Genomic DNA, 15910 nt, shown 5'->3' with positions numbered 1-15910 from the left:
GAACTGCTCAGGAGCAGCTTATCATAAAGAATTTACTTTTCGGGACAGTTGTTTTGCTGCACACCTGGGAGCTACTGATTATAATTGGAGTACAGCTGGGAGGAACTAGGTTGGTGGTTACTCCATGATCACAGTTGATCTTATTTTCCCATTACATTCTTCTCTTGGTTCATTCCTTTCCCCCATCCTGATCCAATATTGAAGGCCCTGTGTGATGAGCAGGGAGGGAGCTGGGATGAAAGAAGTTCTGATTGGCTGGTTAATACACACCCCGGTTCACTGGGCATGGAAATCCATGCTTGAGCCTCTATCCAGAAGAGGCAGCATTCTGGGCACAGAGTGGAGAGGCAATTGGCTTTTTTTAGTTTGAAAAATGAAGTAGACTATCTGGGCATATTTTTCTTGTGCTTACAAGTATTTCTGCCGGGTCTGCTGGATACCGACTGCATGCCATTATCATCTAACAAGTGGCATCCGTCATGGTCCCATCTCTCTGCAGCTCCCAAGAAAGAGCAACGAACAGAACATACTGTGGTTGATTTTTTTCAGTCTAGGTACAAGGAGCAGATTTCATTTCATTACCGAATTTTAAGTCAAACTTGCAGCCAAGATTAATCACTTAGGGAAGCTTTTTTCCTGTTCTCTTTTCCCTGTTGATATTTTTACAGAGCCAATACCTAGCTTAAAAAAGAAAATAAAAAGTAATCAGAGCCCAACTGATCCATTTTTGGATAAGCTGTTTTGTAAGGCAAAACTGGGGATTTTGAGTTTGAGACATATTAAATCATATTACAAGATACTACTAAGTTATTCTCTCTATGAGAGACAAATGCAGGATCGAAAGTAACTTTGTTTAAAAACAAAGCAGTGTTGAACCTTGAAAACATGCCAGATAAAAAAGGACAACTATTGTGTTATTCCATTTATATGAGGGACCTAGAATAGTACATTCATGGAGACAGAAAGGAGGATGGTGGTTGCCGGGGGCTGGAGGAGGGAGGAATGAGGAGTTACTGTTTAATGGGTACAGTTTCTGTTCAGGATGATGAAAAAGTTCTAGAAATGGACAATGGTGATCATTGCACATCACGGTGAATGTACTTAACGCCACTGAATTCTACGCCTAAAAATGGTTAAGATGGTAACTTTTACGTAATGTATATTTTGCCCCAATTTTTAAAAATGTAAAAAAAAAGCAGCGTTTCCTGTATATCAGTGTAGTCCACATTACATAAATAGACATATGTGATTTTGTAAAACTCAGAGATAACTTATTTCTCCGTCACCCTTTGGCCGATTTTTCCATCTTGTTTTTCAACAAGAATAAGCAAGGGAAATAAAGGGAGGATAAATTTAACTTGATAAATACTGCTGATTATTGGCCTAATGCATGGTCCTCTGGCAACATGGGGTTTATTACAGCCTAATCAACATTTAAGTTTAGGGATTATCAGTAGATTCCGAAGTGTTCTCATTCTACTGACCCTCAGTGACTGTAGATACTAAGTTTTGGATGTGCAGTAGCTCAACGTGGTCACTGCTACTCTGACCTGATTGCAGCCGGCCTCCGCAACAGCTGCAGAAAGAATTTTCGCAATAGCTCAGCCAAAGGAGAGCCGTGGGAATTCTGTGGGATTAGAGCTGGAATTTGGAACTCCTGCATGGAGGCTGGGAGGCGGCAGATGGACATTTAAGCTATTTGTTACATAAATGTTTCCAAAGCCCAGCTAACTCTTGCCAGTGTTACTTTAGCTCAGAATAGGCTCCTTCCTGCAGTGCTAACATATAGACACTTCTAGAAGCACCCTTCCAAAGCGGTGGGCTGGGAAGAATCAGGTGGTCACTACGCCAAGCACAACTCACACACGCAGCTGCAGAAGTCATCCCTGTTCCAGGACTGTGCATTTGCCCTCTGGTGAGCCACTGACTGCAAAGATAAGCATTCAGAAGATACATAACATTTTATACTTTTCTCCCTGTGATGTATTTAAAATCATGCCCATAACCTAGAAGAATCTGTTGTTTCAATTCTTCTTAAGATTTTCTAACTTGAGTTTAATACGTCAAGGTTAATGGAGAGCAAGTAAACTACCGTGTTTTTGTATCTTGAATGAAAACTTCATTATGATCCCTTCAGCGCAGTGTAGGCATGCTAGGTGTCCTGTGGCAGAACCCGTGGCCAGTGCTCTTCAGTCTTCTGCATGTATATGAATATCTTGTTCTAGGGGTAAGGTAAATGCACCTGAGCCATTCATAGGGTATTTTAAATAGGAGAGCATTTGGGGCGGGGGGCGATTTAGGGAGGGCTTATAACTCAGAACCATGTGAGGTATATTGTTCTCTAAAATAATTGGCTTTATCATCAAAACTATTGTTGAACAAAGAATTTTTAAATGATTGATATACCTAGAGAAGGCGAGAGGGAAATACAGTTGTTTTCTAATGTTAAGGACAAAACAGATGTAAAACTTGGAAAAAGGAACAAGGATGACTGCCTACGCTTTCTATGTCACATTGGAACACATCCAATGGGCCCACCCAAGGATCACCTAATTCTCTAGAGGTGGGCTGTGCACCTTTTTGGACCTGTTATTTACTATTATTTTGTGTATGTTAACTTGTGGTAAATGAAAAGCAATGCAAATGATTCTTGTGTGATAGCATACAAATGGATTTTGCCCACAAAGAAATTATCTCTGCTTGGTAAATAGAGATAGCAACCCAAAGTCTCAGTTTTATTGCCCTGTATAACACAAACCGATTTTGTGTGTAATTCAGTCATGTATTCTGGTGTAGCTTCTTTCAGTGACTACAAATACAAATCTAATTCTCCTATGCTCCTTTGAACCAATTTTGGCCCTTCATTAATGAGGTAAGAAAATCTTTAGTGTGTGCTCATTTTATTTCGTATAATGGTCATGTTTTTGACCTTGTGAAAATTATACGTTGACAATGATCTGCTTCTCAAGGAGAAAGAAGGCAAGTAACCAAAGGTTAACTGATAATGCAGGTTAGAGGCCACAGTTTTCAGTAAACATCAGAGATCAAAACGTGAGTTTCCATGAAACACCAATGTGGCTTGTTTTTCAAGATCCCCAAAGTCCAGGTGGGTTTAAAATTGCCAACAACTTGCCCAAGCATGGAACTGAGACAGTCTAAATTTACTATCAGAGGAAACGATGGTTGTGTGGGCAGGAGAAGGGGGATGCACGGGGAGGGAAAACAAAGTGAAAAGACCCTTCCGTCCAGAATTACTTTACCAGTTACTTTACTACTTTATCCAGAATGTGAAGGGCCGGTTTGCTAAGAGTTATAAATGCAAACCCAAAAAGGTATGAGCTATGCTATATGCTCTCAAAAACTGGAGCCCTGTTAATAAAAATTCAGCTTCAAATATAATGGAAATGAACTTTTTATGTTTAAAGCAGGGCAGGGAACGATCAATACTCCTTCCGTCTTGGAGGGTCATGATGAGATGCATCACTGCATGGCTTTCTGGTTGTGAAAGGCAAAGCTCCCTGGGCCTGAACCTGAGGGAAACAAACTGGTCTGTGTCATCAAGTACAAGAGTTTTCTCGTAGCTGCTCTAGAGGGAGGAAGTGTGTGGCCTCTGAGGGACTTAGGGAAGTTAGGGGAAGAGGGGTCAGATTCCACAAGAGAACCGATCCTAATACTGCAAAGGCAGAACCTTCCATGAAGAGAATAGTCTTGAAGAAAAATCGTGCCCAGTATTTGATTTACAATTTTTTCCTGCTATTCTAAGATTTGCCCTCAGTCCCCTCGGCCTTTCAGTAGAAACGTGTTACCTTCAGCAATGGTCTTGTGTAAGGCCTGCTTTGGGCACTGAAGGAAGTGGGGCTGAGCTCACACATGAGAAGTAGTGAGAAGCTACTAGAGGAGGAAGAACTCAGCCTGAGAGGTAACAGGGAAAAGTCACCCCTCTCCTCTCTACCCAGCTTCCAAGAAACTTTAGAAATGGCGGACGCACACTGGATTCCCTACATTTATTTGAATTTGAAAGGGGGAGCTCAATTCATTTTTCTTACTTAAGAGAGAACGAAGCCAGAATCCTAGAGAATTCGAGAATCCAGGTTATATAAATACACCTTAAAAGTCTGGAGTGAAATGGGCCATGAAAGCGGATTGAAGTCCTCAACCTCCCCATTACCGTCTTGGTAATTTGCACGTCTAGCCTGCTCTTGCCAGTTCAGAGCAAGGGTAGAGTGGGTTTTGGGGGCGCTGGCTCTTTAAGAAAAAATAATACCAAATTACTAAGGGAAGACAAAGTACAGGGCCCAAGAAGGGGCTCTTCCATTGAAAAACCCTGAAGCTGAAGCTTCGTCTGTGGTACATCAGCCTGTGGACTCGAGGACTTTTAAAGCAGGATTGAAGGAAATGAATGAGATGTCCACCCTCTCACGTCAACATTTTATTTAGGAAAGGAAAGCTTGAATCCTATCAGAGCAGTTCAACCACAAGGGTTTATGATAGAAGATGCTGGAGCCCGGTGCTCATGCCAGGCCACTGACTATTCTGGCTGATGCGGTGTTGCTCTAGAGAGAATTTGCTTGAAAGAAGAAAAGGCTTTGCCCCACCAACACTGGCACCACAACCGCCCCTCAGAAGGACGCTGATTAAAAAGCCAGGCACCAGATGGCCCTCCCGAAGAGAGGTCACCAAATAGCCACCTCACAGAGTCGGGGTTTTCCAGGTAATGGCTGGATGAGCCCTCTCCCTTCTCCTCAGCTTTTAAAGCAGATTTGGGGATTTAGTGGTAAGCCTTTTGTTTGCACCACTGGCCTGAAATCCATTAGTTTGGGCAGTCCCAAATCTGTCTTGTTAAAATTCTATATTTATCTTTTTCCTTGCATCAGTAATACATTTTAGGGATGTTTTCTTTGTTTCGTTTTAATTTGTTTTTAGTTAGAAAAGAATACGGTGCTGGCAGCAGGCTAGAAAGGAATGAAATGCATCCATCCACACAGCTTTTTAGGAATAAATGCCTGGAAACATTCCAGATTTGGAAATTATATTGTTCTATTTTATAAGACTAATGAAAAATCCTAATGCCATATAGAAACATATCTGATGATCGGTATTTTCCAGAGCACATTTAGACACTGGATTTCATAAGATCTGCATACAAATCCCACAAGGTAGGTAGAGTGAGTATTATTTTCCCTTTCCCTCCTCTTTCCCCACCTACCGACTCACCCTCTGTTCTCTCCCCTGCAATGTAATGATACTAACCCTGAAATCAAGCCCGGTGAGACAGACCCCAGAGCTGGTACAGCAGCCAGTGGGGCGACTCAGACGGGATCTCAGGTTTCCTGACCCTTACTTATTCCAGTCGTCTTTACCATGGTATCTCTAAATAAATTTCTTTCACTAATTAACTGTAGTTTCTCTCATGCCATTATTCCTTACTCCTGTTTGACCTGACGTGTGATTCTGGTGGCTCTGCAGTGACTATATCCTAGGGTCTGGATCTACCAGGAGCCAAGGACGTCTGTGTTGGGCCTCGTAGGGGTAATGGATGGATGAATGAATGAATGAATGAGCATACTGAAGGGAAGGACTGTGGTGGAGGATGGACATGCTGACCTTTCTCAGGACACAGGGAGGATCTCCCTGCTTCTGTCCATTGTGCTCACAACACTCTTTTCTGGTTTTCTTCCTATTTCCTCTGGCCATTCCTTTTGTCTTGTGTGCAGTCCCATTCTTCTCCACCTGGCCCCTAACTGTGGGAACTCCTCCAGGCCAGTCTTAGGCCCCATTTCTTTTCCTACTCTCTCTCCCTAAATGGGTTCAAACATGCCCTCTCCTTCAAATGTCATCTACAGGCCAATAACTCCCAAATCCATTTCTGCCCCAGACCTCTCTGAGGTCTGACCCTTAAATCCAACATGCATTTAATATTTCTACTAGGATGTCTCAAATTCCCAACCCACCCCAGATAGAACTCATGATTTTCTCTCCTCCCCCCAGATGGATTCCCTGCAAGACTTACTATCTACCACACCTCCCACTGCACAAATCAGGAAACTGGAAGTCATCCTTGGAACCCCTCTCTCCATCACCCTCTAGAACCTATGCACTACCAAGTCCTACCGGTTTTGCCTGCTAAGTACCTGGTGGCCTTGACAGCTTCCTTCCACTCCATCAGCTCCTCCCCAGTCTAAGCTTCTGTCATCTCTCATCTGGACCTGCAATACGTAACCTCCACTTGTCCCCCTGAAGTCTACTTCTGTTCCTCTTATACTCATTCTTTATACCAGAGGCTCTTCACATCACTCATTTGATCTACCGTGCATCACTGCACCACCCCTCACTCCATGCTGCAGCCAATTTGGCTGTCTTTTAGTTCCCTTCATTAAGCCATGCTCCCCACTCCACTCCCCCCTTCCCCTCTGCCCCCCCAAGCCACCGCTACCACAAGGCCTTTTCTCCTAGTGTTCTCTATGCCTGGGAACGCCTCGCCCCCTAATACACATGCGAATGTGCAACCTCCTGGTTACCGCCCACTTATCTTTCTGGCCTTGTCTCCACTATCATTTCCTCAAACCCAGGCAATATCCCTTTGCTAGACACTCACATAGAATTATGTCCCGGATAACGCATCTCAGATTTGTAATTACACTCCGTTCAGTCAACAACCCCTTACTGACCACCTACTTTGTGCCAGGCACCTGAGATCCACCAGGGAATGAGACAGTCAAAAATCCCCGCTCTCATCCTGTGGTAATCATATTCCTATGAATAACTGTAAATTCATTTCTGCCCACACTGTGTGTGTTCAGGGAGAGCTAGGACTGCGTCTGTTTTTGCTGACAGGCATCATCAGCCCCCAGCACAGTGCCAGCTTCCACAAACATTTGGGAAATTAATGGATATTTACATTTGTAAATTAACAAATGAATGAATAAATGTAATTTTAATATTGCCACTTGGCTTGTATTGAACTTGTGATTTTTTAATATTTAATAAATACTGTGATACACGGGCAGAAAACGAAGACCGTGTGTAATTGCCAAGACAATCTTTCCCCCAGTTACCCATGAACCTTAAGAAGACTTGAACGGCCATTCCCCTTCTCCCCTAGTGGTTAAGTGACTTCTGCAGAACTAGCTGAGCTTTGCTGCCATCTTTTGATGAAAGTTAATACCACAGAGATGAAAACCACATCCCACTGTATTTCAGGTTCTGAGGTACTGATGGAAAGTGCCCCTAGGGTTCTGTTTCTGTCTAAAAATCCACAAACATGTTGCCAGTTAAGAGGAAATCACAGCCATACCCAGTGCCTATTAAAGCTTTGTTTATTTATGTGTTTGTTTGCATAACTATCTCTTACCCTCCCTCTTCCTTCCACCTCCCCACATTCCTCACCATGGTAAATGCTTCAAAAGTGGGGTGTGTGTGTATGTGTGTGTGTGTAACGTGAACAGTATACAAACAACTGTTTTATATCAGAATTGGTGGGGCACACTCAATAAATACTGGCTATTATTATTTTTAACATTATCGTTATTATAAAGCTCCTTCCCAAAGCAGATGAGCTAAAGAAGGCTTCTGCTCTGCTCTGAATTCTTCCATGCATCAGGACACTCACCCCAAACTCAGTGTAAGATTTTTCCCTCTTTCCCTCTCTCCCATTCTCTCTCTCTCCTGGAAAGCCTATTAAAACTTTTGCTGCTATCTCAACACTGTAAACTGACTATATATATTAACATTATATGTCATACACTTAATAGTATATATTTTATATATTACTTAATATCTTTTATAAATATTTAAACTTTATATAATATGTAGATATATATCATTTAAGTGCTTCATATTTGGTCTCTCCAATAAAAATAGAAACTCCTGGTTGTGAAAGAATTGTATTTTACACTTGGGATCTCCCACAATACTGAATAAACTGTTATGGACTATATTAAGGGCTCTTTTCTGAAATGAAGGATGTCAAGGAATATTTTGTTTTGCTCTGATGTATTTTGTGTGAAGACTGTAGTAAGAACGTTATGACAGGTTCTCAGAAAGCTAAGCCACCACATTTTTAAATACATATCTGAAGATTATATTCCTTTGGAAATCTTACAAATTTGAAAATATTTCCTCTTTGAAATAGCTGTAATGCCAGGGAGTCTGTATATTTGAAGCTGGAGAATAGAAACTAAGAACAAAGGATCAATCCAGAGTTTACCTCTTTCAGCAAAGAAAGGCAGAGAAATGAAAAATTTTGGATTGTCCCCTAAGGAAAAGTCAAGAAGGACGTCATGCATAGATATTTGAGCAATAGGTAGACTACTTAAAGGAACAGATATTCCTTGGAGTCTCTGAAGGACATCTGTGGCAGAACTGGTTTCAGGGAAGCAAAGTTTTTGGATAATCCAAGAAAACAAAAGCCATGAAGTGAAGAGCTTTGTTTGTCAGCTTGACGTTAGCCCGTGAGCATGACAGGGAATGGACGTGGCTGAAGGAGAAATCACTTCATTTCCCAGACATGCCTTGTCCACGTTCCAGTGCCAACAGATGTCTACTGAATTAAAGAGGACCTCGATTAGCCAAATCCTCACCTTTCTTTATTCTTCACTACAGTTCAGCTCATGGTGATTTAATGATTCTAAACACCCAACTTTAAATGTCTAGTTTTAAACAGTTAGTTCCAAACAGGGATATCAAGAAAAAGGATCTGCTGTGCAACTGAGAAAAGTAAAGTCGGTAACAGAAATTGGAATGATTCTATGTTTTAGAAGCTACATCACATGTTTTTTTACTAATCTTACTAAAATCATGGCTCGTACTCATTTTTGCACAGAAACATTCTGAACATTGGATGCTGTCTGTGGTCCTTAACATGGGTGGCCTGGTTCACCAGAGATGGAACAGCTTTGCTTTGGGGAGAATTTTCCCATCCCAGCTGAACACATTCTCCAAACCCCCGGAGCATTCCAACCTCTTTGTTTTCCCTGTCTCTCGCCTGAAAGAAGATACCTGCCAGTAATTTCCTGTGCTGACAGATTAGGAAGGAAGCCTCTGAGCTCAAGGGCAAATGGGAGAACTGGCTGGATTGGGCTGGTCATTTGGGAAGACTAATGGCTACAGAGCACCGAGCACCTGCTGAAGATATCACCTGGCTTTTAAAAAACCTTTGTGTGGTTCAATGAGCCAAATGGCAGTTCTCTGCAGAGGACAAGGAACTATTCATTTCTCTCAGGTTTAACTTTTCAGAAGAGCCCTTTTCAGAAGAGGGCCCCTCTATTTTGTGAGCACTAAATCCTCCTGGTGACTTTGGTGAAAGAGACATGAACTAACTGATGAAGCAAATGTGTTTCAGATGGAAAGTAATGGCTCTTGGAATGGAATGCCTAATAAACATCTGGTGTCCTTTTATCTTGAATGAACATCTGTCTCCCTTAGTTAATAGATTGCACCTGTTAACCAACCAAACCTCTTGCTACATCCAAATGAAGGTGAAAATACTGATGTCAAGGTCCTACCTCTCGAGAGAGATCCTGATATAAGCTCTTGGGTTTGGCCTGGGCTTAGGGAATAATTTTGTAAAGCTCCCAGGTGATTTTAATATGCAGCCAAGACTGAGAACCCCAGTGTAAGCAGAAGGAGACTTTGATGGATTTGGGGATATAGTTTATTCGTGGAACAAAAATTGAAACAAGCTAAACAGAGATATGAATTGTTTATAGAATTTTTGTCATGTGTCTGAAACATTTTTAAATGATTTTGTTTACATTAAATTTTAAATTATTTTTATCAGTTTAGACAACTTTATATTGGATTTATTGAGCTTTTATCAATATTACAAACACATCATGAGGTAGATGATCTCTTATCCACTGTGTCAGTGATAAGCAATTATTAATAAACAAAAATAAGATGAGTCTACATATTGCTCACATACCTATGTATGCCATCCTTTCAGACTTTTCCTCAGGGGAGAACCCTATCATGGATTGCCTACTATTGAGGGCAATCTGGGGTGACGTTTTACACTTTATTTTTCCTATTTTATAACTAGCTTAAATAGACTATTTTTTAAGCATTGGATAAATACAACCGGGGTAACTGGGTGAGAACTTTTGTCTTTGTATACCAGGAGGCAATTTAACTATATTAGTAGAAATATGGTTCTAGAAAAACCTATTAAATAGTCTGTGCTAGTCAAAGACAACCTGAATTAAAGAATGTCTGAACTGTGGTGCCAATAAACCATCCTCATGTAAACAACACCATGCGCTGGTATTTTCAACTGCCTTTACACCTTTGGTTCAATGACTATTAAGTCATGACCACAAAACAAACAGGAAAAAGTAATGCAGAGCCATAGTCCCAACCTAATGCAAACACATAGATCCATAGCCACCTACCACATACCAACTACACCTGAAAACTCTTAAAACTGTACAAGCTGAGCTTATCAAACACCTTTACTGGCTGCCATTGCATCCAGCAATTAAATACCATGAATCTATGATTTTGACCTGTGTCTTCTCTATCATTTTAAACCTGAATCATGTGTGTGTTTGCATGCTTGCATACGCATGTGTTGTTTGAGCAATGAAGAGGAGGGCAAATAGGTGCACTATAACCCTTAATCGTCAATTAGCCCAGTGATTCTTCAAACTTTAACGTTCTCATGAGTCACTCGGAGACCTTGTTAAAATGCAGGTTTTGATTCAGTAGTTCTGGAGTGAGACATGATTCTGCATTTCTCTCAAGCCCACCCAATGATCCTGGGGCTGATGCCACTGGTCCACAGTTGACACTTTTGAATGACAGGGAGATAACCCATCCTGAGAAGAAGGCAAATGCCAGGTGAGGCTCTTTGGGGGCAGCGGATTACATCAGTGAACTGTCTAGCCCTTCACTCCTTGCCTCTGATGGAAGTGGGAGTGGGCAAAGGTCATCTGGGCCAGCACAAAGCCAACACCGCTCTTGATAAAACAGCAACCCACGTGTCAACTTCGCACATGGACAGAGGGTTAGGGAAAGACTGTACAAGATGGGTTCAGAATACCTTCTGACATGAATTCACATAAATTCTCAGTATATGACCTACATTGTAAATTAAAAGTTGATAATAGAATATTTCCATGACATTTGTTTGGACTTTTTCTCCACGCCTATATGTTTATTGATTTTTGCTGTTTCATTTAAAATTGAAATCTACCATTACTTCCACATAGAGAGTTCATCTCTACTGGACATCTAAAGTACATATGACACTTTGAAGATCATTTAGAATCATAAAAATGTTTCCTTCCCTCAAAGATTTGTATACATATTTAAATTCAACTGGACATTATTAATATCAGTGGACACTTATTAAACTGTATTTACCTACCACTTACTCATTATATAGGAGAAGATAAAGTCTGCTATTTTTCTTGATATATGATTGTTACCCATTCTGGTCTAAGAAATGTTCCTTTTTGGCACTTTGTTTTCACACATTGATGAGACATATAACTTCCAAAGAGAAAATCAGTGGCCTTCCTGGCGCCCTATCACATGACGCATTCTGTCCATTTCCTGGACTTCACACTTGAAAAGGAGTACAGTGAATTTTGAAGCAATTACCTACCACATTAGAGGATCCCCAATTGGCTTTTGGCAAATGACTGTGGAGCTCAGTTTCCTCATCTGAAAATGAGAGAGGTACATTCTAATAGGTCTTCAGGTTCCCAAGATCTTTGGGATGATTCTTTCTGACTCCCTCCTAGTGGATAGATGCCTCTGTCCAATCAAAAGTTTAGTGGCCACAGTTCCTTGGAGAAGAGGTGAGGTTTGGGGAAAGAGTGAAAGGAGGGAGTTAAAGTTGTATAATGAATACAAAAAACAGCTCACAGTGTTTATCTCTGGATAAAGGATTGTGAGGCATTTACATTTTCTGTTTCCAGCTTTTTTTAATCTTCACGTATGTCACTTTTATAATCAGATAAAATGTAATTTAAAATGAAATATATTAGGGGCACCTGGGTGGCGTAGTCAGTTAAATGTCCAACTCTTGGTTTCTGCTCAGGTTGTGATCTTAGGGTTGTGAGATCGAGTCCTGTGCCAGGCTTTGTGCTCTGCAGGGAGTCTGCTTAAGACTCTCTCTCTCTCTCTGCCCCTCCTCCTCTGCTCTCTTTCAGATAAATGAATTTTTAATAATTAAAATAAATTTAGAAAAAGGGGGGGGCCCCTGGGTGGCTCAGTCGTTAAGCATCTGCCTTCGGCTCAGGTCATGATCTCAGGGTCCTGGGATCGAGCCCCACATCAGGCCCCCTGCTTGGCAGGAAGCCTGCTTCCCTCTCCCGCTCCCCCTGCTTATGTTCCCTCTCTCGCTGTCTCTAGCTCTCTGTCAAATAAATAAATAAATAAAATCTAAAAAAAAATAAAATTAAATAAATTAAATATATTAGTAAACTCACAAGAAAGAAAGAAGAAAGATTAGAATAGATGAACTCTACTATTTCTCCTTGGCTGTAAAAATAAATCCTACACTAACTGTGAATCCTGTGATTAAGCTAGAACAGACAAAATGGTCACAGAATTTTAGGCCTAGCTTCCAAAGTTTTACGCCAAAAAAAAAAAAATAAAATTCTGAATTTGGAGAGAGGATGTTGTTTTCTCTGGGCCAAGAACATTAATCACCAAAATGCTTGGTGGGCACAGGGCTGGTGTCTGCCCACTGGCACTGTTTGGCTTTGGTGTATCATCTGATGATAGTGCTAAAGCAAAATCAAAGAACATGCTCATTAAAATAATAATAATTTTTATAATTATTTTAAAATATAAGAATTATTTTAATATATTTATTAATTATTAATATATTATACAAATATATATGTAACTGTATATTATATATATTATAAATATAAATAATATAATAAAAATATATTACATATAATATATACAAATATATTATTATATAAATATATAATATATAATAGTTTATATATTATAAATATATTTAATAATATATTTGTTATTATTTTAAAATATAATAAGAATTTATTATTATTATTATTTTAAAATATAATAAGAATACTGGCTGCCTTGGGAAGTTTATGATCTGCTCTATTGCTTTTCCATTTGTTTCGGGTGTGAAAGGCCACGTGAGGTTATGCTTCCTCTGTTCTTAGATGAAGTTGGGAATAGTGTCAACCTCACATACTGGACTCTTCAGTGCTCTTTTTTTCTTCTGTCAGCAGCATCAATTTCAAGCTAGGTCATTAGGATTTCCATTCCCAAGGACTAAGAAGAGAGGCGTAAACTTCAGTTCCCCTGGCCATACCAGCCAGTGGAGGACAGCAGATAAGGACGTGGCTACCACTCGTAATAGACGTCGACCCCATCTGTCTTCACAGCAAGACCACTAGGTCTCCAAATGCTCACTCCCCACCCCCGAGGGTCCCTCCATGCCTTTTTAGAATCCACCACCTCGTGGGCTCGCTTAGGGACCAGTTACAGTTTTCTGGTTATTGCTGTGTTCATTGTCTCCGCCCTCTGACTTTTGCCACAACTGCTCCTTCACACACCTGAGGGACGCCATTGACACAGAATACCATGAAATGTGCCCTTGGAGTTGTGCAGAGCAGCCCCCTGCTGTTCTCACACTTGTAGGCCCTTTCTCCTCCTCTGGCCTCACTGGGCATCCTGCAGTTTCTCCTGCTCTCGCTGAAATAAGGGAGGTATCTGGCCCCCATATAGAGAGAGTAGGTGGTTCTGATGGCAACTGCCAATCCCTGTACTCCATTCTCGTGCACATGGGGTTTGGATCAAGATGTGGGCACATGAGCCAAGCTGGGCCAGTCAGAGACCTTCTCTGGGATTCTTGAAATGACCTAAAGTCAGGAAACCCTTTCCTTCTTCTTCTTCTTCTTTTTTTTTTTAAAGATTTTATTTATTTATTTGACAGAGAGAGAGAGAGCACAATCAGGGGGAAAGGCAGGCAGGGGAGAAGCAGACTCCCCACTGAGCAAGGAGCCCGATGTGAGGCTCGATCCCAGGACCCTGGGATCATGACCTGAGCTGAAGGCAGCTGCTAACCGACTGAGCCACCCAGGCACCCTGGAAACCCTTTTTTTCTTGAATGGCAATGTTGGGAAGATGTGAGCCAAGGAAGCAACAGAGGCCATGGCTCTAGCCCTGAGGAGAAAACTGATTTCTGGTAGGGGGAAATGAAGCTGTCACTCAGTGAGAAGCAAGGATAGAATGTGAAGAAAGAGTCTCGATGATATTTATTTTCTTGTTTGAGTTGTTTCAAGCAATACCATTTCCCTTTCTAGTTATGTGAGCCAATACATTTTCTATCCGGCCTAAGCTCTGTGAGTGGAAGTTTTTGTACCATGTAACCCAAACACTTTGACTAACACTTTACTAATAATGTTCTTATTCCTCTCTTGCTTCCTCTCTCTCTCCCTTTCAAAAGTTGTGTAAAAGGTATTTGCTCCAACACCTCTGAGAAAAGGAGCCAATTTTCTCTGGAAATCAGCAACTTGCCAGAGTCAATTAATCCCACATTTAACATAAAGAGACATATAAAGTGCTTAGAATAGTGCCAGGTGGATAATAAGCACTAATGTTATTAATATTGTCAGTAGTAGTCTTAGCAGTATGAGTAGCCAGAATGGACACAGCAGTACTTGGTGGTATAATGTGAGGGTGACAAACAGCCCTTCCAAATTAATAGGACTTGGTTATGGATTGCCCCCCAAAAAGCATATAAAATGGTATGAACGGTTTGAATCCATTCATTGTTTCCCACATGCTCATTTTTTTATTCCACACTCAGCCAATGACCTGCTTTTGTAGTGTGGCATGTTTAGTTTCCCCTTGTCCAGAAAGCCAGTGACCCATCCTGTCCCTGGAATCACTTTGTATAATAATTGCTTTAATTGCCCATTCTCATTTTCAGTCACACTGCCACTTTGGGAGGAATATGAAAACAAAAAGACTCCTTCGTCTTTTATTTTTCAGCCACTCATGCCCTCTTCATTCTATAGAATGTGTTCTCTTTTCTGCTACTATATCAGTTGAGGGTCGGGATTAATGGACGTCTGTATTTCCAGCCCATTAATTGTAGACTATGCTGAGGGTGGATGAAATTTAAACCAGAAAAAAAGTGTCAATATGAGGCAGTATAATTTAAAACTACCTGGTGCTGTAGGTAAAGGTTCAATATAGTCAATCCAATGGTACATAGTGGCCCACATCCCTTTGGGCTCTGTCCTCTGAACAAAGGTGGATTTGCCTCCTGTTGTTGGCTATCTGAGCAATCCCGGAAGACAGAAATGGTTTGAGATGATGTCAAAGGGCTACATCATGGTAGAACCCAGTGTTTCATAGTTCATGGTCTCTCAGGGTCTACTCATCTTTTGGACCCCAGGTACCACCTTTAAAACTAACCTCACTAATAGATCTTTCTTAATGTTCCAATCATCACCACCTTTCTCATCCATATGTAACACATAGACATCAACATGAGCAAGCCATATCTGAGATCTGAAAACCCATAGCTTTTTCTTGTCCTTGAGTTATGGTATTTTAATGCTTGCCAGACAAAACAAATTCTAGCCCAAGAGCTTATAGAAGGTCTTTCCTATTAGCTAAAAATTTACATAAAAATACACAGTAATATGAGAGTTCTTGTGTTGAGAGGTGTGGAAAAGTCAACCAAAATACTTCCTACTTAGCTCATCGAACAAGACTCATACCTGTCTCCCATCAGAGTCTTCATGGTGGCTGAGTAGATGGTCACAGCCTTCCATAACCCTTCGGAGTTAGACAGTGCTCGGTAAACTAAACTTGACCATAGTCATGTTCTTTTGAATTCATGTACTCATGTACTCAAAAAATTTTAATACTTAATAGTACCTAACAATATGGTGAGGACAGTTGGGGC

The sequence above is a fragment of the Leptonychotes weddellii genome, chromosome 9 (assembly GCF_054177405.1).
Source record: "Leptonychotes weddellii isolate Sample4059 chromosome 9, ASM5417740v2, whole genome shotgun sequence".
NCBI lineage: Eukaryota > Metazoa > Chordata > Mammalia > Carnivora > Phocidae > Leptonychotes > Leptonychotes weddellii.
Note: the sequence above shows the minus strand (reverse complement) of the source record.